Source organism: Gossypium arboreum, chromosome 4, assembly GCF_025698485.1.
Source record: "Gossypium arboreum isolate Shixiya-1 chromosome 4, ASM2569848v2, whole genome shotgun sequence".
Lineage (NCBI taxonomy): Eukaryota > Viridiplantae > Streptophyta > Magnoliopsida > Malvales > Malvaceae > Gossypium > Gossypium arboreum.
Window position 1 is genome coordinate 120,107,610 of NC_069073.1, and position 23,468 is coordinate 120,131,077.

At 39.3% G+C, this 23,468-nt stretch overlaps 1 long non-coding RNA gene across 1 annotated transcript; it reads left to right on the top strand.

The window, feature by feature from the left end:
• Positions 1 to 13,697: 13,697 nt before the first annotated feature.
• LOC128291516 (uncharacterized) lies at positions 13,698 to 23,234 on the top strand. Its single transcript, XR_008281345.1, has 3 exons — positions 13,698 to 13,838; positions 21,927 to 21,968; positions 22,990 to 23,234. It is a non-coding gene; the product is annotated as an uncharacterized LOC128291516 (long non-coding RNA).
• Positions 23,235 to 23,468: the final 234 nt, after the last annotated feature.

The window sequence follows — 23,468 nt, forward strand, 5'->3', positions numbered from 1 at the left end:
TCATCATTTTCCTCTTCTTCTTCAAGGTTGTAACAATGAGCCGGGCCTCAGAATGCTCATTTGGATTGGTTTCACATCCTCCGTTGGTTCACCTTGATCATAGAGGCCAAAGTTGCTAGGCGTCACCATCCGATTTTCTTCTCGTGGGAGGTAGTAGAAGACAATATCATCAAACTCTTTAATTAACTCAAGGATCAACCTCCGTAATTGATCGGTTTGGGGTCTCTTGTCTCCCATTCACCTTTGAGTGATAAATCACTAGGCGTAATCTCCATATACCTCTAACACCTTGATTTTACGTTCTATGGCCGCACGTATTCCCATGATGCATGCTTCATATTCTGCCATATTGTTCGTGCAGTCAAAATCCAATTTACTAGTGAATGGATAATGATCTCCGTTCGGGGACACCAGAACTGCCCCGATTCCGTTACCCACGGCATTTGATGCCCCGTCAAAGTTTAGCTTCCAAGGATGACCTTCTTGAGGGTCTTCTTCGGTGGTTGCTATGCACATTAGATCTTCATTTGGGAAATCAAAGTTCAGAGGCTCGTAGTCCTCTAGGGCCCTACTGGCTAGGAAATCTGCTATCGCACTCCCTTTTACAGCCTTTTGGTTCACATAGACTATATCAAACTCAGAAAGTAGAATTTGTCATCGAGCCATTCTCCCATTCAAGGCAGTTGACTCCATCAAGTACTTCAGAGGATCCATTTTAGAGATCACCAAGTTGTATGGTACAACATGTATTGTCTCGATCTTGGGTTGTCCAAATCAAGGCACAAAGACAACTTTTCAATGAACAGTATCTCGTCTCACACTCGATAAACTTTTTACCGAGGTAATATATCGCTTTTCTTTCCTTCCCGATTCATCGTGTTGGCCAAGTACGCATCCCATAGAATTTTCAAATACCGTCAAATCTGAGATCAATGGCTTATCTGGATTAGGTGGTGTCAACACTAGGGCATTAGACAAATATTGCTTAACCTTGTCGAAAGTCTTCTGGCATTCCTCGTCCCAACTACCAGGGTTGTGTTTCTTAAGGAGACGGAATATGGGGTCACATTTCGGTTAGTTGTGAAATAAACCGAGCGATGTAATTTAGTCTTCCTAGGAATCCTCGAACTTCCTTCCGAGTACGTGGTGGAGGTAATTCTTGTATGGCCTTGACTTTGTGCTGGTCGATCTCAATCCTTTTCCACCGACCACGAATCCTAGCAGTTTTCCCGACTTGGCTCCGAAGGTACATTTTGCGGGATTGAGTTTCAATTGGAATTTTCTCAACCTCAAAAATAATTTTCTTAAGACTTGCACATGCTCTTTTTCAGTCCGAGATTTGGCGATCATGTCGTCGACATAAACTTTAATTTCTTTATGCATCATATCATGAAATAGGGTAACCATGGCTCTCTGATATGTTGCTCCCGCATTTTTCAATCCAAACGGCATTACTTTATAGCAAAAGGTTCTCCACATGGTCACAAATGTGGTTTTATTCATGTATTCAAGATGCATCTTGATCTGATTGTACCCCGAGAAACCATCCATGAAGGAGAAGAGTGAGAAACCTGCTGTGTTATCCACCAAGGTGTCAATATGAGGCAATGGGAAATTATCTTTCGGGCTGGCCTTGTTTAAGTCTCTGTAGTCTACACACATCCGTACTTTTCCATCTTTTTTAGGGACGGGGACGATGTTGGCTACCCATTCTGAGTACTTAACTACTTGTAAGAAACCAGCATCAAATTGCTTCTTGACCTCCTCTTTTATTTTCAATAGAACATCGGGCCGCATCCTTCGAAGCTTTTGCTGAACTGGCTTGCATTTTTCTTTGATGGGGAGCCTGTGTACCACAAGGTCAGTACTTAGCCCAGGCATATCCTGATATGACCATGCAAAGACATCCTTGAACTCCTGGAGTAACTCAATAAGGTCCCGCTTTGTCTCTGTGGTAATACAAGTTCTGATCTTTACTTCTCTTCTTTCTAGTTCATCTCCCAAGTTCACGACTTCTACGGTCTCTTTGTGGGGTAGAATCTGTTTCTCCTTGCGTTCTACCATCCTTAACAAATCAGGGGATAAGTTACAATCACTGTCATCTCCAAAATCCTTGGATCCCTCTAGACACATATCGCGCTCAAAGGGAGACTCCGAATTAATAGCAAGGTCACTCACATCGTTGATATCTGGAGACCTGTTTTGGGCAGAAAGGAAGATGCAAAGAACAAAAGAATCTAAGAACAATGGCATGTACGGCATGATTATGAATGAAAGAATATTTGCACTGAATAAGGCGAAAGGATGCATTTCATTGAAATAACGATTTCGAACATAGGCCTATTTCACAAAAAGACACTTATTACTCCTAGGCCTAGGGTAATAAGCGTGTTTTGGGCATTACTCTGTGTTAGTTTTAAAGACTACAGGAATCTCTTCCGCAGTCCAATTATTCAAAACACTTTCTGGCTCATAAGGGCGAATGGCCGTCCCATTCTCTTCTCCAGTTCCTCCTTCGAACGTGGCATTAATGCTGAAGCTTTCCCACATTTCTTCAGTGGACTCTTGGCCTGCCAATCTTCCTTCGGCATAAATAGTTCCTCCTGACACAAATGTTCTGGATATATGGGGAAAGGTCATTGGCTTCCATTTAACCTCTTCCCCGTTCAAACGCGTTCTTCTCCTTTCTTGTTTCTTCTCTTGCTCCTCTTTCTTTTGTCTTGCATCTGGCTTGAATCCTAAGCCAAAGCGGTCCCGTTTGTCCGTGAGCATAGGTACTTTGACCCCTCCTTGTAGGCTTCTTCCAAGTCTTTTCCCTGGCAAGGCTCCCTTCCCAACCATCAGTTGTAGTCCCATTCTTGTGGTTTTGGAAAGTCTGGGAGTTGGGACTTTATTTCCTTCGACAACAAAGGTCGCATTTACGAATTCTAACGATTGAAAAGAACATTCTATGGCTTCATCATCTGTCCCCACATATGGTGCGTTGCTGGTAACAGATGCAATGATGTCTTCCTCCGCATTTATGGTCACCAATCGACCTTCCGTTATAAGTTTAAGCTTCTGATGTAATGATGACGGCACTGCCCCTGCCGAGTGGATCCAAGGTCTTCCTAATAGGTAATTGTAAGAGGGTTTAATGTCCATTACTAAGAAGTCTATCTTGTACGTGCTAGGACCGATTTGAAGGGGTAATTCAATCCTCCCCATTACGTTTCTTTCAGTACCGTCAAACGCCCTTACTACATTTTGGCATGTCTTCATATGGGAACTATCCACGGGTAACCTATTCAGTGTGGATAGGGGTAAGACGTTTAGTGCTGATCCATTATCGATCAAGTACTTCGGTAATGTGTATCCCTTGCAACGCGTGGTAATGTCTTGAGGCCTTTGTGGACCCCATGCCTCCTAGTGGTATTTCATCGTCGTTAAAGAAAATAAAATTGTCAAGATCGATATTGTTGACCAGGCGGTCCGGCTTTGTTGTGAGAGATGTCATGCGCGATGTATGTCTCGTTCAAGACTTTCATTAACGCGCTCCGCGTTTCGAGCTCAAGAGTAAGGCCAAGACCGAAATGCGAGTGGTTGCTTATGTAGCTTTTCAACGACATTGTACTCACTGTGTTTTAAAATTTTAAGAATTTCGCTTCATTCTCGATTCTTCGACTCATTGATGGCGATTCGAACTCGACCATCTTTTCTTTCTTTTGCTCTCTTGTCGGGACCTTTTCTTTGGCAATTTTGGTTCTCGTGCCTTCGGAACATAACGTCTCCCATGCGTGTAAAAACCTACATCTTGGTTTTCTTGTGAAGCACTGGCCGGGCTCTTCTTTCCTGGGATCGTCACATTGCAGCTGTAATTCCATGGTACCCTCTTGCTATCTTTATAAGGGAAAGCAACGGGCTTCTGGATCACGACTTTGGGTGCGACTTGGGTCCCATCTTCATTAGTTCTTAAGCGTGATATGATAACCAATGGGTGGTTGATTTTGTAAGCGTTTCTCGTCGACCCTTCTTCGGAGGCACACACGTCTGCTTCTTCCTGGTTCCTGACATATTCGAAGAATTCCAGCTCTTTATTATCCATCAATCCTTGTACTAAAGCCCTGAATTGGCTGCATTTCTAGATCTCATGGTCCTCTTGATCGTGGAACTCACAATAATTCTTCGCTTCTCGAGGCTTAACCCCCGAATTCTGCGCCATCAAACCTCTTTCCACCATTTTCTTCCACACTTCTTTCAACGGGGTATTCACTTCTGCAACATTCATCTTAATTTCCTTCCCTGAACTCTCGATTATGGCATTTATACCCTTATCCCCATGATTCGGTAATGGGTTTTCTGCACTAGGTGTATCATCAAATTTCACGATGCCCATGTTGATGAGTCTTTCAACTAGCTTCTTGAAAGTGGTGCAGTTTTCTATCGAGTGCCCTGTGGCTCCTGCATGGTATTCGCATTGGGCGTTTGCGCTGCACCACTTGGGGAATGGGGTTGCATTGGCTTTAGATAGAAGGCGACACTACATGGGCATCGAAGAAGCTCTGGTACAATTCCTTGTAGGACATCGGGATAGGAGTAAACTGGACTCTTTCCGTGTTAGGCCTTGGGTTAAAGTCCCGTCTTGCGGAGCCCTGATGGCTGGTAGTCACCACCTTTGGTTGGCTCATGGTGACTGGCTTATTATACATACTCATGTTGTTCACATCGTTCTCTTTCCTTCTCGGGGTTGATCTCTTAGCACTTTCCCCTGCTTCAATCCTTCCACATCTTATCGCGTTCTCTATCATTTCTCCAGACATTACTATGTCTGAGAAGCTTTTAGTAGCACTCCCTAGCATGTGGTTAATGAATGGAGCCTTCAGTGTATTGATAAAGAGCATGGTCGTTTCTTTCTCTAGAAGAGGTGGTTGAACTTGCGTTGCTACCTCTCTCCATCTTTGGGCGTATTGCCTAAAACTCTCATTTTGTTTCTTCTCCATGTTCTGTAATGTGACTCTATCAGGGGCCATGTCTGTCACGTGACTGTACTGCTTCATGAAAGCCTGTGCTAAATCCCTCCATGAGCTGATCTGGTTACGACTCAGCTGGTTGTACCACCTAGAAGCGGCCCCAACCAGACTTTCCTGGAAACAGTGGATCAATAGTTGGTCATTATTGACATAGCCTGCCATTCGTCTGCAGAACATAGTGATGTGAGCCTCGGGACAGCTAGTCTCGTTGTATTTTTCAAATTCTGGGGTTTTGAACTTGGGAGGGAGTACCAGGTCTGGAACCAAACTTAATTCCTTAGCGTCGATTCCACCCCGATAGTCGGTGTTTTCCATTTCTTTAAATTTTTCTTCCAACCATCTACATCTTTCCTCAAGCTCTCTCGGGAGTTCTACCCTTGTCTTTTCTGCTTCTATTACTTCATCGAGATTGAGGACCACAGGGTTGGTCGGATTATCCCCTAGATTAGAGCCTGAACCAGTCTGATAATTCATCTGTGCCGAGACACCGGTTTGAAATAGTTGAGGCCTGATAGTGACTGATGGCCTTCTTGGGTACACATCAGGTTGTGTCTGAACGTCCGCTGGGACAAACCCTGGAGGGTAGACGGGATCTTCGTTGTCATCTCCATTATTGATTATGGGGCTTTTCCATTTTTCTAATCCACCAGCCAATAGACGCATTAATTGATCCATCATACTCCTTTGGGACTCCAAAGATCGGTCCTTTACATCTTCTTTGGATTTTGGCCACCGTTTTGCATACGTATTTGTAGTTGATCCTGCATCTCTTTTTGCATTTGTTCCAATCTTTCTAACCTTTGATCCATTGCTTTTGTTTTCCCTCTTGTACCGTAACAATGTTCCAGGGTAACTGCCATGATTTTCAGGATTTCTTGTGAGTTTTTAGTGCGTATGATGCAATGCTGATGCATGAATGCAATGAATGCGATGAATGCAAAAAGGTGTTGATTCCAATTCGATTTCATTAGAGTAACTTTTCTAGAAAACATGTTTCTTTACATAAAATAGATTACATATAAGGCTTGGCACTGATACTTAAGGCCTTGACTTGTCTAAGAAGCCAAGCTAGCTTTTGGCCTCGGTCCGACTCTGACTCGTATTTTAAACTCAGCACATCGGCTTGTACTGCTAACGTTTGCAAGTGGTCAGCCACTTCTCGTACTTGAGTCAAAGCCTCGCCCATGATGTAGTCCCCGCCCCGACTTGGTCTTGGGATTGATGAAGTTGTTCTTCCATCGCTCGTTATTTACTTCGAGGAGTTCTATCTGAAGTTCACGATTTTGCAGCACTGTTTTGAGTTCCTCTATATTCTTTTTTAATTCTTCGATTCTGTTCTGACTAGCTTTCAACTCGATTGCAGAGTTACGCGAGCGATACTGGTACAATAACCTCTCTAACTCTGATATCCGGATCTTTAACCCTTCTTTCTCATTCTGACTTTCTACCAAACTTCTTTTCAGAGTACCTTCTCGAGCTTGAGCATCGCGAAATTTTTCCTCCCACTGGTTGGCTTTGCTTTGCTCTTCTTTAACTTCATGTCACCATTGTTCGGATGTTTTTCCTAACCCAGCGGTTCTCATTGATCTGCGCAACTTCTTATAGTCCGTTTTCAAGTTGTCTAAGTCCTCTTCGGCCTTGTTTTTCCCTTTTCTGAGTCTTTCGGCTTCTAGTTTCTGGACATCGACATCTAACCCTAACTGCATCTTTTCTTCTTCCAAATGCTCGATCCTTTTTTCTAGCTCCAGACTCTTTCTCTCAAAATCTTGCCTGATGATTTCCAGCTCCGATAGGATTACTTTCAAGTGCTCTTCTATCGACTGAGGATTCCCTTGATCTGATGTAGGGATGTTGTCGTTAATCCTCTGATTCCACCATCGGTCGTACTCAGGAGTAGTCATGGGATTGGCGGCAAACTTCTTCATTTTACGAGTCTGGTTCCAGGCATTTGATATCTCTCGAACTTTCTTTTTGTAATTATTCCCTGTGAACATGAACTCGCACTGGGCTACCCGTATGTTGGTGGTGTAAACTGTCTGGATCTGTATTGTCGCAATGCAAGCAGAGGAGCGTATCCGACGGCTCCCCATACTCCTAACAAGGGAACCCAATCAAAATCTCCGTATCGATATAATATTTCATCAGGGACCATCCACGGGGTTCTCCATTCAACATCTTCTTCTTGCAGATTTTGGAGAACCGTCATCCAATTTTCTTCTGTTACATCATCTCGCCTCGGTGTAGCCACTAACTCTTTCAGCGGAGAGTAATTTTCAGAGAAGATACGATATGAGACCTTTTCCACTTTCCAAAAATGGCTGTGGAACCAGGATAGCAAGAGCTGTGCACATCCAATAAATCTCCCTTCACCTGCTCTTCTACAAGCATTTAATGATCTGAAAGTTTCCGCCAAGATTGCGGGTACAGGTGTGGTTCCTTTACCAAGCCTATCAAAAAGGTCAACAACAGCCTCGTCTACATGCCCCAAAGCCTTGGGGAAGATGACCAGTCCATAGATGCTCAAGGCGAAGACATCTACCCTTTTCTTCACGTCGGGGTGCGCTAAGATTAAATCCCTCAGGTTCCTCCATGGGATGCATTTACAATCTCCTTTTTGTTTGATCCGGGTTGTCACCCACTGTTCGCTCATCCCCGTGATGTTCATCAGTTTTTTTGAAAATGCTGGGACGTTGGCAGGTCTGGTATAAATTCTGTCTATCTGAATCTTTGGGCAACGGAGCAAGGTCGTGTATTCTTCTATAGTAGGTACCAAATCTACCTTCCCAAAAGTGAAGCAACTGTAAGCAGAATTCCAATATTGGGCAAGGGCTCGAAACAAGTGCTCGTCTACCTTGACATCAAGCAGATAAGGTAAATCACCGTAATGACAATAGAATAACTGCTTGACCTCGTCGTCCCATTGGTTCCATTTTTCTTTCAACTCTTGGAGATTATTCTGGGTTACGCTGATCCGAGTGAAAGTCCATAGCTCTGACACATACCCCTTGGTAAGACTGTCACCTTTCTCTTGTTGTGTTGTCTCAGCCCATATCCGGACAGCCGCGTTGTCTTCTACTTTATCAAAAAACCCCTTTTCCATGACAAGCTATCTATTTAGGAACCGAACACGAATCAACACCTTTTATGATGAAAATGCCATGCAAATACAATGAAAGTAAAACAAAACAAGTCAGTAGTTTATGCACAGTTCAAAGCAAACGAAGAATAATAAATATAGCACTTGCTCAGGTAACCACTAGGGTTTCGGAGTGGCTCTACCTAGGGTGGGTTCTTAAGGCTCACTACATGGGGTTTGATTCTAGAATAGGGGTACCTGAACCAGCCGATTCCTCGATCTTCACCCATTATAGACTCATACAGACCAAGTTCAGTTCAGGGGAATACATTTCCCTATGGCTGCACGGAGATGAAAATCTCACGAAGACATAGGTACAGATGTATCCCGAAAGCAATCCACTATCCTGCACGGAGGTGAAAACCTCACGAAGGAATAGTTTCAAGCCCTACTTAAGAGGTGTGACCACAACGGTCATGCAATGCAATATGCAACACTATTTAAAGAATCGGACCAACGTAGCAGGTATTATTTAGACCACAAAAATAGCTGATGAAATGCAATGAAAGGATCGTATTTCAAAACCAAATTTTTAATTTTCGATAAAAAGACAAGAGTTAATCAACTTGTGGCTTGACTCTCTTATAAAAGTCCCCAGCGGAGTCGCCAAGCTGTCGTAACCATTTCTTTGAAAAAAACGAACAGGTATCGACTTGAAAAGAAAACGAAAACAGGAGTCGCCACCAATCTTTTTAGGTGTGATCGGATCACCTTAAGTTAATCATTTTAGTAAAAGTTAAGATTTACTAAAACGATAATTTTTGGTCTACGAAAATCAGAAAATGAGTTCGGGAGTCGGTTACACACGAGGAAGGATTAGCACCCTCAATACGCCCAAAATTGGTACCTAGTTGATTAATTAGTGTCTTAGTGTCGAAAATTTGAAAACTTGAAAGAATTTAAAATCGATCCTCTTTGTAAAGAAAATGCTCAAATGTTAAGGACCTTCTCGTCTCACAATATAAAATGTCACATCCAAGAAGTTAGGACACGTCATCTTGAATTTTCGAGAGCGAGCTTGCCTTTTATATAAAAATTCGTGTATTTCAAAAGGTTATTCATTAGTTCAGTGAACGAGGAAAATCGAAACCAGTAAGTTAGGCACGTTTCTCAATTCCCAAACACCGAATATTGCCTTTTCTTGCAAAAATCTTATTTCGAGGTAACAAAATGCCATACCCAGTAAGTTAGGGCACAACAACTCGTATCTCCGAGAATAAGCTTTTTTCAAAACTCATGTCGCGATTTAAAAGAGTATTCCGTTATTTAGGTTAAAGGAGAAAAATCGAAACCCGGTAAGTTAGAGCTCAATTATCTCGAATTACCTAATACCGGAAATCGCTTTTATGAAAGAATTATTTTAATATATTGAGTAAAAACGTGATTTATAATAAAACATAAATGCTATGGTAAAATAAAATGACAATGGTGATAATAATAATGATAAAAGTATATACATATTATGTATTTAGGTACATACATAATAATGAAGTAATAAGAAATATATATAAAAATATATACATACATAATAATAGTATGATATTAAAGGATACATATCGTAGTATATAAAAATGTATACGTAATAAAATTATATAGTATGTATATGTTAGTAATAATAATTATGATGACACAAATAGTGAATGATTTAAGGTTTGAAAGAATTTACAAAGGTATAAATAAAATGATGATAAACGATAATAATGAGAATAACGATATATATAAGTGATACAAGTATGCTAAAATACGTATGTATATATATTTTAAATTAGTTAGCATAAAAACAATCTCGTATAGGTAATTACATATAAAAGGGTTATAATAATAAAAGTAATAGTGATAACAATGAAAGGTATAATAGTAATTATATTAAAAGTGCAAAAATAATGATAATAATAAAAACATTACATAAATATATGGGAAAATAAATATATGATAATATCGAATGTATATACATAACATACGTGTAATACAAACAAAACATACACATAATATATTAAACATATACATGACACACGTAATATACATGATAGAACATAATATGATATTCACAATATATATAAAAAACTATAACAAAGTGATATACATGATGTAATATTAATTTACATGGGCATAATATGAAGTATAATATACAAATATATATTAAAGGTATGTATATGTCGCACAAATGTATTAACAAGACAATAAGATCAAAAACTAATAATAATAATATATACGTATATATATATTGAAGATATAAATAAACATATATTGATATTAATAGTAGATATGATGGAGGTAGAAGTAGATATAAAAAGTATATATAATGTGGTATTAATATGTGTATAATATGGTATTTAAGATATCATATGTAATGTATAAAAGAATATATCTAATATTATAAAGGAGAAATATACATAACATATATACGTATACATATAAAAAATCTAGTCATAATGTTAACATACATATATATTAAGAAAAATAATAATAATAAAACCATTAATAATATTTTAACATATATACATATAAGTATTAAAATACAACAGTAATAAAATATAATATTGTAAATAATATTAAAATTAAATTAGAATAATATGGAAAAGTGAAAGAGAAGGGATGAAATCGAATTAAAAACAGAATTTTGAGCCGAATTAAAAAAAATCATCAAAGGGGAAGAAGACTGGTTCGAACACGCGAACAAACAGGAGGGACCGAAGGAGAAATAGTCCATTTTTATCAAACGACGCTGCTCATTGAGGTCTATCCTTCAAGCAATCAAGGATTAAATTGAAATGAATTAAAATTACGGGACCAAATTAAAGAACATGAAAAGACCTGATTAAAACCGAAGATTGCGGAAGGACTGCATGCGCAATTGTCCCAAATGTCAAAAACACGCGGATCCTTCTGTGGAGCGGGTCGGGTTTCGGGTCGGCGCTTGAAACGGCGCCGTTTTTGGTGTTTAAAATGGCCGGGCAAAACGGTGCGTTTTGCCGGCCTATATAACCCAATTTTTTTTTTTTCATTTCTCCTCTCCTCTAAAAAAACTCCTAAAATCCTCCCTCTCTCTCGGCACCGCCAAATTTAAACGGTGAAGTGCGAGTGCGGTCTGTCATCGTCGTGCGGCATGTCGCTCCTACCATCAGGCACGCAGTGGCAAAAATCGCCGTGGGTAGTTTTTTCTTCCTTTTTTATATCTTTTATTTATTTATGTTTTTAATATATGTATGTAAGTGAGAAAAAAAATAGCTCCGAAAACAAAACGAGAGTAAAGTAAAAAATCACCTTAGACTTTGGTATTTTACGTTCTCCGATTTACGATATCGGGCTATTTCTTGCTTTTGATGTTACTAGAGTCTCTATTTTTGTTTGTACCGAATATTGTTTGCTTTTTTATTTTTCAAAGAATCCAAAAAAATCCCTTAAATGGTTCTCGATTTGGCTTTAAATAGCCACTACATTTCTTTTTTAATATTTATCTATTCTTCCATTGTTCTTTGCAGACAAGCGGTGGTGGAGTAGAGACAGTGAGTGGATGGGACAGGGCAAGTGGTGAAGCGGCTAGGGTTTTAGGTCTCCTTTCTTCTTTTTTTTTTTTTGTATTGGGCTAGGGATTTAGTGGTTTTGGGTTTAGGTCAAATGGGTTAGAGGGTTTTGGGCCCAAAAATTGGGCTTGTACAATGTCTTTAGGTGCTTTGCTGGTGTAGTCCAGGTGAATTTGTAGCACTTTTATAAGAGATTTATTTTCAATAAATTTATATTGCCGAGTAAACAAAAATGAGTCAGCTTTCTCTACTTAGTATATTCATACATAGAAATCCCTAAATTATACAAATATTTTTTAAGCATAAAAGCACTGACTCTAGGTTGATTAATTAAAATTTTTTTCTAATTAAAACTCATATTATCACATTAATTGATAAACCATAAAAGTAACATGTTTTTAATCCCATTTTGACTCGTTTTTGGATGATTTATTATGTAAATTAGTAAATTTGATGCTCCTAATCCTTTAAATTCGTGTTTCTATACTTAGGTGAGTGTAAGGCCCAAATTTTGCCCGGGGCCCAATAAAACCAAACCTAATTTCAACCTTAGCCCGAGCCCAAATCAAAAAAAATCCAAAAAAATAATAAAACATTCCAATTAATAATACATGGCCCAAATTAAAACTCTCATCAGCCCACAACCTAAACTAACCCTACCAGCCCACTATCTAAAATTTTCAGCAGACTACAAACTCAACCCCCACGTCAGCACTCCAGACAGGATCCCCGTATACCCCGCTCCATGTTTTCGCCAATGTTTCACGCCCCTCGTTCTCCACAACTTCAACACCTGCAATTGGAGCAAAGAAATAGGTAGAAAATGTATGGTTTTTGGCTATAAAACCTTCAATTTTTCATAGTAAAAGGGAGGATCCAAAAATTGTATCACTCGCGTATTTTTCAAGAAATCAAACAAAAAACACATAGAAGGTTGATCTCCGATTTTGTTCTCTTTATTTTCGTTTTTCGTTTTCTTGCTTCTTTAATATTTCTTTTATTTTTTATACAAATCTATTAAACAAAGATACAAAAAAGAAAAAAAAAAAGAAAAGAGGAAGGATTCTCACCAGATCCGGCCCCGTCGCCGCGTTATCGGAGCCTTCCCCTCCGTTCGGCATGGTTGAGTCTAAAAAGGGGGTTGAACCCTTGTCTTTTCGTTTTTGGAACTAGCCTCCAACAAGTAAAAAAGGGGAGAGCTAAAGGAGCCCATTTTGGTGTATCGCCGCCACCGAGTGTGTCTTTGGCCTTGGTTGAAAAGCGGCAATGATGGGTTTCTTTGAAACCCGCGAAAAATAAAAGAGAAGGAAAGGAGGAGAGAGCAGGGAAGCTCTCTGTTCTTTTTGTTTAAAGTTGGGGGAAGGCTGGTAATGGAATAATAAAATAAAAAATAAAAAAGGGAAAAATTGGTAATGGAATAAAAAAGGGAAAGTTGGTAATGGAATAAAAAAAAGTAAAGTTTTTTTTTTTTGGTTTAAATGATGATGATGAAACGGTGTGTTTGGTGGAGTGGGGTGTGCTGTAACGCCCCAATTTTTGGGAATTCTATGAATGTTGGCATAGGTTTAATTATGTTTGTGGGCCTCTAGAAGGCCCAAGCTTAAGATAGAACCCGGTAATTTTAGTTAATTTTTGTTCCATAAGAAAAAGGGAGTGAAATTATGAAATAGGACTTATGTGAAAATGTTTGAAAATGCTATAGGCTAAATTGAGGTGGCCAAATAAATAGGAGTGCAAAATAGGAGGATTTGCATGACAAACCTCCCATTTTACATGAAGTGGCTAGCCATCATGTTGTTGTAGACGATATGAGTACTTGATATCCATAATTTATGGTACAAATTGATACAAATTGATAATAGGTTAGGTAAATGTTTCATAATAATAGGTTAGGTAAATGTTTCATAATAATAGGTTAGGTAAGTGTTCCATGATAATAGGTTAGGTAAATGTTCCATGATAATAGGTTAGGTAAATGTTTCATGATAAGAATTTCATGTCTTTTGTATTAAAGAATTAAATGGATGAAATATGAAGTTTTATTAAAAGAAAAGGGGTGAAAAGAACAAAGTTTTGTCCATCTTTGTTCATCATAGCTGAAAGTTAGAGAAGAGAAAAGAGAGGAGAAAGCTCTTGAGTATTTGGTCATTAGGAGGAGGAAAATTGAAGGTAAGTTCTTGATACCTTGCTTCTATCTTGAGGTTCATGAGTTCTTCTTGATTCTACCTTAACTCTTGAAGTATATTTTGATTTTTAGTTGTGTTGTGAGCATTTGGTCATGAATTAAAATGAAGGAAATGGTTGTTGTTTCATGTTCTTTTGATGAAAAAATGGAAGATATGTGAAGTTGAGCCAAACAAATAAGCATGCATGTGCCTTAGATGCTAAAGGGAAAATCGGCTAACATGTTGTGCTTTAAAATGATGAAATGGAGATTATGCTTAAGTAAAAATCATAGATATGTGATGATTGATTGGTGATATACATGTTTAAATAACATGCATGCAAGATAGGTGTATGAAAGAGTGATTTGGTAATAAATCTGCTTGGGACAAGAAGACGATAACGTGATTTTGGAAAATCACCATAAATTGTGGGAGATGAATTAGAAGCTTAATAAATTAATGAGTCTAGTTTCAAATGGAATAAACGAGAACATATTTTGAATTCGTACAATGAGAAATTTGATTCAGTAATGAAGAGTGGTCGATTAGTCAAACAAAGGAAACATGGGAAACTTTAAGAAAAATCTGGTATTGATTGGCTAAACCAAAATTCTGAAAATTTTATGGATAGAAGATATATGAGTCTATTTTCAGGAAAAATTAACGGAACTTGATTTGGAGTTTCGTAGCTCAGTTATAAATAATTTAGTGACTGTTGCTCGTGAAGACGACTTACAGTGAAATTATGATTATGTGGTAAACATTGACAAAATTTGTTAATGAGTTGCTTATTGATTTCTTATAAGCTTACTATGATCTGTAGATGTGGTTGGCGAATATTGTAAGGGGTTAATACGTACTTTGTATTTGAATAGTTAGATTAACGTGTTAGTAATCCAATTGTAGGCGGTTCGTGTGTGGATCTAAACAAGATATCGTCGCAAAATGTGTGTAACTAACACCCTCTTTCTTAGTCTAGATCGACAAAAGCGAAAAGCGAAATGTAAAACCAGGTATTTTGTAGATTTACTGATGTGTGAATGCTCGTGAGGTAAATCGATTAATGTTTTTGGTAAGCTGCAATGTTTGGACCGCAAAGTGCATGATTTACGTGTTCTCGATATTTTTGGGCTTAATGGGCCAAAATTGGAATGATGGGCCAACGGCCCAATTCGGTAAGAACCCTCGATGCGTGATTCTCGTTAGTACGTGAAAAGTAGGAATATGCATGAAAAACCCTAAAATAGATAAATTATGAAATACCTTTAAAAGTGGAAAATTTACGAGTTTACCCCTAGTAGATAAATTACGAAATACCCCTAGGTTAAATTGACCTAAATGCATGTTTGATTGTTGTTATTTCTTGCATGCCATGTTGTTATTATCGATGCATGGGATTGGGATATTGACGGAGGAAGTATTGAAAGTGGCTTGTCCACGATTGGAGGCTTTGCCTCAATTTATCGTTAAGCGAGCGAGTTAAGGTCGCAATCGTGGAGTGTTGAAATTTGGGTGGGTTGAGCTATTCCCCATGGAGTGTATGGCTGGTACGGTGGAGTGTAGTGGTTGGTGGGTTGAGTAGTCTCCCAAATGGGCTTGCATATGTTTCTTGATGTTGCATGTATTTTGAAATGGGCCTATGGGCCATAATCATTATCTGAATAAGGGCTAAGGCCCGTTTATTGTAATTTGAAAAGGGCTCGCCCAAGACCACTGTTACCCAAATGGGCTTGCATATGTTATTGATGTTGCATGTATTTTGAAATGGGCCTATGGGCCATATCATGTTATCTGAATAAGGGCTAAGGCCCGCTTTATTGTAATCAAAAGGGCTCGCCCAAGACCACTCATTACTGAATGGGCTTAGGCCCAATGGGCTTGAGTGACTTGGACTTTGAATGGGTTTTCCTTACACACCGAGTTTCCTCAAACTCACCCCTTTTATTTTCATCCACGCAGAAATCTCCAACCATAGTGGGCTTGAGTCGTGAGGGAATTGAGTGGCCACCGCTCGAAAGTTTGATTTTCTTCGTGAACTGGACATCCTTTTATTTACGTTTCAAGTTTTGGGCTTTTAAATGTAATAAGGCCGCTTAATTATTTTATGGTTTTAATATGTATTACTAAGATAGGTAATACTTATATTTAACTGTTGAAATTAGATAGCTTTAGGCGCGTTTTCAAAAACAACAATTGATTTCAAAATAACACGACAACAAGCAAAGCTTCCGAATGAAAGTATTTTCCAAAATTAATCACTTTTCCTAAAAATCGGTTTCCTAGAAATATCCATGACGTTAAGGTGTGGCAATGGCGGTATGCATGTCTAGGATTGGATCCGAATGGAGCTTGGTACTTAGCAATCCGATGGACTCACCACCTCTTTTCCGGTTTCCTACCGGTGCATGACTTCCATTCACTTTAACCCATAATGAAATTATCTTTTGAACATCAAGTACGATTTTCTAGACTTAGAATGAAAATTTTTTTTTTTACGTTTTTGATGTGGCATGCCAGATCCGGCCATAACTTCTCGGCCGGGTTTGGGGTGCTACATTTAGTGGTATCAGAGCCTAGGTTGCAACAACTCGGCTGTGGAATGGGTTTACAAAAACAAAGATTTTCGAAAACGAAAATTTTATAAAGAATGCAAAAAACTCGATTTTCAAAATTTAGATCTTTAGAAGGTGGCATTCTAAATCTCCGGCTCAAGTCTGTAAGTATTACTCTGAACTCTTCTGAATATTTTTCTAAATTATCTGTCTGTACTGAAACCCTAGTAGGACACTCTAAATAGGATGATACTGAAAGCATAGGAAAATCTGATAAGAGACTAAAACTGTAGCTAGACTTCGATTCTGCGAAAACAAACTCTGAACTACTGTTTGATTCATAAAACATCTGTAATAAACACTGGAATATTAATTGATGCATAAAAATTCGTAATCAAGATAATACGATATGAGTACAAGAGGCCGTGGACGGAGCCGAGGAAGTGCTCGAGCGAGATCTTCGTCTTCGAGACATATGCCGGCGGTAGATGCACCGGTACCACCGGCAACAGAGGTAGAGTCTCATGACCGCGGTGCCGAGGATGATGCCCTATCACAGGCAATGTTTCGTGTTCTGGAAAGGGTTACCGGGACAAGTTCGAGCAACGAAATTCGAGGATCGATTTCTGAATGACTCAGACTACTGAGCCGAGATCTTTAAGGCGTGTCGGTATAGCCCCGAATGTGGCGGAATATTGGTTGGAGGCCACGAACGGATTATGGACAACTTGACCGCTCCGAGGAGATTGTGAGTGGGGTATCTGTACTAAGTCCTTTAGGTCACTCGGTTAGGGTAGACAAACCGATAGGGATGTACCCTTAGAAACTCGAGGTAAGATTTTCCTGGAGATCGATGGAGTTACCGTTCGGAGAGTTTGATCTCATTTTGGGAATGGAGTGGCTTGTTAAGCATAAAGCGACTCTAGATTGTACTGCTAAACGAATGGTGTTAAGGACCACAAAGGATGAGGAGGTTATGGTGATAGGTGAGTGAAGGGATTATTTGTCCAATGTGGTGTCGGCATTAAGAGCCGAAAAGTGGATTCGGAAAGGTTGTGAGGTCTATTTGGCATTTGTAAGTCAGTTAGAAGAGGAGGGGCTGACAGTGGATAAGGTTAGGACCGTAAAGGAGTTCCAAGATGTTTTTCGAAGGAGCTTCGAGGATTGCCTCCAACCAGAAGTTGAGTTTGGAATAGATTTGTTGCTCGAAGCGGCGCCGTGTCCATCGCACCGTATAGGATGGCATCGAAGGAGTTAGTGGAGTTAAAGGCTCAAATTCAAGAGTTGTTGGATAAGGACTTTATTAGGCCAAGTGTGTCTCCATGGGGAGTACCGGTGCTATTCGTGAAAACGAAGGATGGTAATGCGGATGTGCATTGATTATCGCCAGTTGAACAAACTGACGATTAAGAATAAGTATCCACTGCCAAGGATTGATGATCTGTTCGACCAGCTTAGAGGAGCTTCTGTATTTTCCAAGATCGACCTTCGATCTGGATATCATCAGTTAAGGGTCAAGGAGGCAGATATCCATAAGACGGCATTCAGGACTCGGTATGGTCATTACGAGTTTCTGGTTATGCCATTTGGACTGACGAACACTCCTGCAGCGTTTATGGATCTAATGAATCGAGTGCTCCAACCTTACTTGGACCGATTCGTGGTAGTTTTCATCGATGATATTCTGGTATACTCGGAAACCGAGGAGAAACATGAGGAGCATCTACGTATTGTGCTGCAAGTGCTGAGAGAGAAGGAACTATATGCAAAGTTTAGTAAGTGTGAATTTTGGCTGAAGTGGCTTTTCTAGGTCATGTGGTTTCTTTGAAGGAATTAGAGTGGATCCTCGAAAAATTGAGGCGATTCGGGATGGAAGCCACCAAAATCGATGATCGAAAATTCGGAGTTTTCTAGGTTTGGCGGGCTATTACCGAAGGTTTGTAGAAGGATTTTCTCGATTCTTTGCACCATTGACTAAATCATAAGGAAAGGGGTAGCATTTATCTCGACCGAGAGTCGAGAAAAGCTTTTGACCATTTGAAAAAGGTATTGGTGAAGCACCGGTGTTGATTCAACCGGTCTGGAAGGACTTCACTGTGTACAGCGATGCGTCACATGTGGGGTTAGGATGTGTACTGATGCAAGAGGGTAAGGTGGTCGCTTATGCTTCCCGACAGCTTAAGTCTCATGAAGCGAACTACCTTACGCACGACTTAGAGCTAGCAGCGGTGATCTTTGCGTTGAAAATCTGGAGACATTACTTATATGGAGAAAAGTGTATCATATACACAGACCATAAGAGCCTAAAGTATTTGTTAACTCAGAAGGAGTTAAACCTTAGGCAACGAAGATGGGTAGAGTTGCTTAAGGATTACGACTGTTCGATTGAGTACCACCTGTAAGGCTAACGTGGTGGGCGATCGTTGAGTCGAAGGGTTGTTTCGATTTGAGAGCCTTGTTTGCACGTTTGAGTCTGTTTGATGATGGAAGTCATTAGCGAATTGCAAGTGAGGCCTATTTGGACTGAACAAATTAAAGAAAAAGCAGTTGAAGGATAACTCGTTGATTCTTGGTTTGACAAGTTGAGAAGGGTGAGAATGAGGATTTTGGATTTGAATCTTGAAGGAGTTTTATGCTTCCGAGGAAGAATTTGTATTCAAGGACTCGACTTGAGAAAGTCAATATTGAAGGAAGCTCATGGAGGACTTTGTGCCATGCATCCTGGAGGGAATAAGTTGTATCACGACTTGCGAGAAGCTGTCTTGGTAGCACGGGCTTAAACGAGAAGTAACTTGAGTTCGTGGGAAATGTCGACATGCCGACAAGTGAAAGTGAACATCAATTTCATACGGATTATCGCAACCGTGAAAATTCTATTGTGGAAGTGGAGAGAGTCACTATGGACTTTGTGAGTGGGCTACCTTTGACACCCACCAAGAAAGATTATGTGTTGGTAGTGGTGGATAGGTTAACAAAATCTGCCCATTTCATACCAGTTCGTACTGATTACTCCCTGCAAAAGTTGGCTAGGTTGTATGTGGCAGAGATAGTACGACTACATGGAGTGCCAGTGTCGATTATTTCTGACCGAGACCCTAGGTTTACATCTCGGTTCTGGAATAAGTTGCAGGAGGCATTGGGTACACGTTTGGATTTCAGTACTGCCTTTCACCCACAAACAGATGGACAGTCGGAGAGGGTTATTCAGATTTTGGAGGATATGTTAAGGGTTGTATCATCAATTTTCGTGGGAGTTGGGAGGACTACTTGCCATTGGTGGAGTTTGCATACAATACAAACTACCAAGCAAGTATTCAGATGGCTCCATATGAGGCACTTTATGGGCGGAGATGTCGTGCGCCACGTGTTGGATGAGTTGAGTGAACGACAAGTGCTTGGACCGGAGTTGGTGGTAGATCTGAAAGTAAGGTTAAGTTGATAAGAGATCGATTAAAAGAGGCATCGATAGATGAAGTCGTATCACGGACCTAAAGCGCAAAGAGATAGAGTTCGCGATTGGGGATATGGTTTTTAAAGGTTTCACCTTGGAAAAAGATCTTGAGATTCGGCAAGAAAGGCAAATTGAGTCCGCGGTTTATAGGGCCTTATCGAGTTCTTAAGCGAGTAGGGCCAGTAGCGTATCAGTTAGAGTTACCACCAGAGTTAGACAGAATCCATGACGTTTTTCATATGTCTATGTTAAGACAATATCGTCGGATCCCTCACATGTTGTGCCAATAGAGGAGATTGAAGTAAGGACTGATTTGACCTTTGAGGAAGAACCCATACAAATTTTAGATTGAGAGGTTAAAGTTCTAAGAAGGAAGTCGGTTCCGTTGGTAAAAGTACTGTGGCGTAATCATGGGAGGGAAGAAGCTACTTGGGAATCAGAAGAGACTATGCGTCAACAATACCCTCAACTATTTGGATCAGGTAAATTTCGAGGCCGAAATTTCTTTAAGGGGGATAGAGTTGTAACGCCCCAATTTTTGGGAATTCTGTGAATGTTGGCATAGGTTTAATTATGTTTGTGGGCCTCTAGAAGGCCCAAGCTTAAGATAGAACCCGGTAATTTTAGTTAATTTTTGTTCCATAAGAAAAAGGGAGTGAAATAATGAAATAGGACTTATGTGAAAATGTTTGAAAATGCTATAGGCTAAATTGAGGTGGCCAAATAAATAGGAGTGCAAAATAGGAGGATTTGCATGACAAACCTCCCATTTTACATGAAGTGGCTAGCCATCATGTTGTTGTAGACAATATGAGTACTTGATATCCATAATTTATGGTACAAATTGATACAAATTGATAATAGGTTAGGTAAATGTTTCATAATAATAGGTTAGGTAAATGTTTCATAATAATAGGTTAGGTAAGTGTTCCATGATAATAGGTTAGGTAAATGTTCCATGATAATAGGTTAGGTAAATGTTTCATGATAAGAATTTCATGTCTTTTGTATTAAAGAATTAAATGGATGAAATATGAAGTTTTATTAAAAGAAAAAGGGGTGAAAAGAACAAAGTTTTATCCATCTTTGTTCATCATATCTGAAAGTTAGAGAAGAGAAAAGAGAGGAGAAAGCTCTTGAGTATTTGGTCATTAGGAGGTGGAAAATTGAAGGTAAGTTCTTGGTACCTTGCTTCTATCTTGAGGTTCATGAGTTCTTCTTGATTCTACCTTAACTCTTGAAGTATATTTTGATTTTTAGTTGTGTTGTGAGCATTTGGTCATGAATTAAAATGAAGGAAATGGTTGTTGTTTCATGTTCTTTTGATGAAAAATGGAAGATATGTGAAGTTGAGCCAAACAAATAAGCATGCATGTGCCTTAGATGCTAAAGGAAAATCGGCTAACATGTTGTGCTTTAAAATGATGAAATGGAGATTATGCTTAAGTAAAAATCATAGATATGTGATGATTGATTGGTGATATACATGTTTAAATAACATGCATGCAAGATAGGTGTATGAAAGAGTGATTTGGTAATAAATCTGCTTGGGACAGCAGCAGTAACGTGACTTTGGAAAATCACCATAAATTGTGGGAGATGAATTAGAAGCTTAATAAATTATGTAATTAAAGCTTAATGAGTCTAGTTTCAAATGGAATAAACGAGAACATATTTTGAATTCTGTACAATGAGAAATTTGATTCGTAATGAAGAGTGGTCAGATTAGTCAAACAGTGAAAATTGGAAAATTTTAAGAAAAATCTGGTATTGATTGGCTAAACCAAAAATTCTGAAAATTTTATGGATAGAAGATATATGAGTCTATTTTCAGGAAAAATTAACGGAACTTGATTTGGAGTTTCGTAGCTCCAGTTATAAATAATTTAGTGACTGTTGCTCAGGAAGACAGCTTACAGTGAAATTATGATTATGTGGTAAACATTGACAAAAATTTGTTAATGAGTTGCTTATTGATTTCTTATAAGCTTACTATGATCTGTAGATGTGGTTGGCCGAATATTGTAAGGGGTTAATACGTAGTTTGTATTTGAATAGTTAGATTAACGTGTTAGTAATCCAATTGTAGGCGGTTCGTGTGTGGATCTCGTCAACATATCGTCGCAAACAGGTGTGTAACTAACACCCTCTTTCTTAGTCTAGATCGGCAAAAGCCGAAAAGCCGAAATGTCGAAAACCGGTATTTTGTAGATTTGCGAGTGTGCGAATGCTCGTGAGGTAAATCGATTAATGTTTTTGGTAAGCTGCAATGTTTGGACAGCAAAGTGCATGATTTCTGTGCCCTCGATATTTTTGGGCTTAATGGGCCAAAATTGGAATGATGGGCCAACGGGCCCAATTCGGTAAGAACCCTCGGTACGTGATTATGTTAGTACGTGAAAAGTAGGAATATGCATGAAAAACCCTAAAATAGATAAATTACTGAAATACCTTTAAAAGTGGAAAATTTACAATTTTACCCCTAGTAGATAAATTACCGAAATACCCCTAGGGTTAAATTGACCTAAATGCATGTTTGACTGTTGTTATTTTCTACATGCCATGTTGTTATTATCTGATGCATGGGATTGGGATATTGACGGAGGAAGTACTGAAAGTGGCTTGTCCACGTCTTGGAGGCTTTGCCTCAATTCTATGATAAGCGAGCGACAAGGTTGCAACTGTGGAGTGTTAAATTTGGGTGGGTTGAGCTATTCCCACATGGAGTGTATGGCTGGTGCGGGTGGAGTGTAGTGGTTGGTGGGTTGAGTAGTCTCCCAAATGGGCTTGCATATGTTCTTGATGTTGCATGTATTTTGAAATGGGCCTATGGGCCATCTTGTTATCTGAATAAGGGCTAAGGCCCAGTTTATTGTAATTTGAAAAGGGCTCTGGCCCAGTACCACTGTTACCCAAATGGGCTTGCATATGTTATTGATGTTGCATGTATTTTGAAATGGGCCTATGGGCCATATCATTATCTGAATAAGGGCTAAGGCCCGGTTTATTGTAATCTGAAAAGGGCTCGCCCAGTACCATTTATTACTGAATGGGCTTAGGCCCAATGGGCTTGAGCTGACTTGGACTTTGAATGGGTTTTCCTTACACACTGAGTTTCCTCAAACTCACCCCTTTTATTTTCATCCACGCAGGAAATCTCCAACCATAGTGGGCTTGGAGCTGTGAGGGAATTCGGAGTGGCCACCCGTTCTGAAAGTTTGATTTTCTTCTGGTGAACTGGACATCCTTTTATTTACGTTTCAAGTTTTTGGGCTTTTAAATGTAATAAGGCCGCTTAATTATTTTTATGGTTTTAATATGTATTACTAAGATAGGTAATACTTATATTTAACTGTTGAAATTAGATAGCTTTAGGGCGCGTTTTCAAAAACAACAATTGATTTCAAAATAACACGACAACAAGCAAAGCTTCCGCAATGAAAGTATTTTCCAAAATTAATCACTTTTCCTAAAAATCGGTTTCCTAGAAATATCCATGACGTTAAGGTGTGGCAATGGCGGTATGCATGTCTAGGATTGGATCCGAATGGAGCTTGGTACTTAGCGATCCGATGGACTCACCACCTCTTTTCCGGTTTCCTACCTGGTGCACAGCTTCCATTCACTTTAA